Source organism: Belonocnema kinseyi, chromosome 2 (genome assembly GCF_010883055.1).
Source record: "Belonocnema kinseyi isolate 2016_QV_RU_SX_M_011 chromosome 2, B_treatae_v1, whole genome shotgun sequence".
Classification (NCBI taxonomy): Eukaryota; Metazoa; Arthropoda; class Insecta; order Hymenoptera; family Cynipidae; genus Belonocnema; species Belonocnema kinseyi.
In genome coordinates, this window is record NC_046658.1 from 97,332,324 (window position 1) to 97,334,771 (window position 2,448).

A 2,448-nucleotide genomic window follows, 5' to 3' on the forward strand; every position below is an offset into this window, starting at 1 on the left:
ATATAAATAATTCAGCCAAAACAGATTAATTTTTAAACAAAAAGATTAGTTTTCTACCAAAAAGTTGAAAAATCAATTTTTACCTAGAATAAATTAATTTGAAAACAAAAAGAATAATTATCTAAAAAACAGTCAATTTTCAAAGACACAGTGGAATTTTCAACTCAAAACATTAATTTTCAAGGGGATAAAAACGTATATTAAAGAATTAGTTAAATTTTCAACCTAAGTCTGATTTTCCAACAAAAAATATTAATCTTCAACCAAAAGAAACGAATTTTTAATAAAATACATGTACTTCTAACGAAATGGTTCAACTTTAAACTAAAAGAGGCGATTTTTTTAACCAAAAACGGACAAATAAAGTTTTCAGTAAATCAATTTTAACAAGAAAAACGGATTTTCACAAATTAATTTTTATTTTAAATTAAAGAGATAAATCTTCCAAAAATGACATAAAATGTATCAGTTGATAATTTCATCAAAAACTATTTTTGATTAAAAGTCGTTGAATTCAACCAAAAGGGACGAATTTTCAACAACTCATGTAATTTTTCAAATAATAAATATCAGTTTTTTATTGCTGCTGTTATTATTATTATTGTTTATTGAGTCCTTAGGGCTAAACGACCCTCTAAGGAACAAATTTTACATATATTTTACAATAAAAGATGACAACTCTGGTCAAATGAGAAATATGACTTGGGTAAAAGAAAATTAATTACAGGTGGCTAAAGATAAAACAACATATCATAAAATGAATGAGTAATATACACGAAGGAATAATAAGGAGACCTAACTCCGTTTTCCCACTTGGCAATATAAACATTACCGTAAATGGTATGCACATTACAGGAAGATCTTAAATTTTCGTGCGCAGTTGTCCTCTTACTATGCATGGAAAAGTGTGCGAGTGAGAAAGTTTGTCAAATTGACGTAAGTTAGAGAGGTTCTGTTCGTTTGTTTTGATGCAGACGGCAAGAATTTTTTGTTTTAAGCCATGAGGTGTCAACTGCGGGGTTGTGGTACAAGTTACACGCCGAATAAGGCGAATACACTTCGCTTTTTTAAAGCCCTCACTGTTAACTATGAAATTTAAAGAATCTATTTCTAAATTATTATCCGAAAGCTTAACAAAGGACCCTTGAGAGTCGGCTACTCTATTGATATAGCCTATCTGCTCGTTATTTATGATCGAATTCTTATTTCAATTTTAGCCTCTCTGCTTGTTATTTACGATCGTATTTTCATTTCAATTTCGGAAAGGACATTGTAAAGCCTTTAAAACATTTAAACGAGCTACCTGTACCTTTAAATATATCTACCAGAGTGCCTGCGGAGAATTTCTCAGAGCTTCTCAGAGGCTTGAGAATATGCAGATCAACAAAAGAGCTAAACCTCTACCTTACGTCAATTTGACAAACTTTCTCCCTCGCACACTTTTCCATATACAGGAGAAGGACAACTGCGCATCTGCGCACGAAAGTTTAAGATCATTCTGTATTGTGTCTACCACTTACGGTAATGTTTCTATTGCCAGTTTCAAATGGCTTCCCACTGGCAGTTGGGTCTCCTTATTATTCATTCGTGGTAATATATAATAGTTTTTAATGAAAAATTGAACAGAAACAAAGAAAAGAACAATTTTTCACCAAAGAAAAGAAACTTCAACTAATAAAATTTTAATCAATTATTACATTAAATTATTAAAATTTAACCATTTTTTGAAATTGGTCAAAGTGATGGTAAGGAGAAAATCAGTTGCAAAGAAAAAAATCAATTTTCAAAGAAAAACAAAATAGTTCAATTTTAATTCAATTTTAAAAAATTGTTAGTTTAAGCCATAAAAATAGAAAACTTTTTAATACTTGTACTTTGAAACGCCGTTTCAGTAGACAATGTTGTATTTGTCAAATTTAGAACTAAGCCAGAAAAAATTACTAGTAACTTAAATATTCCATTTTTCGTTTTAAAACTGAATCATATATACTTTTACTTTGTTTTATGAATGAACTAAACACTTTAATTATTAATTTTTACAATAAAAGTATTTTTTTTTAATTTGAATTTTTGCGGCACTTTTGATTGGTGCAGGTGCAGCAGCTGAGTTAAATGTGTAAAAAAATTCAAACTGCGTTTCACTATTAAAATGCTTTAAATTACGTTTACTTGTTGTATAAAATATGATATATTTTATTTGATCATTTACGAACTTCACAGTTTACATAGTAAACTAACATTTATCTTGCAATAAAAAAAGGAAGAGACTGAGGACTCGAATTTGAAAATCGAGCGCTTTGCAGACTTTCGGGTTCTGACTTCCGGTTTGTTTGGGGAACCGATGAGAATCAGGGATGCATTTTGCAGTACAATTGTACTGAAACAGTACATTTTCAAACTTTGCAGTACGGAAGTACCACTTATCAAATTCAGTACAATCGAGTTAGT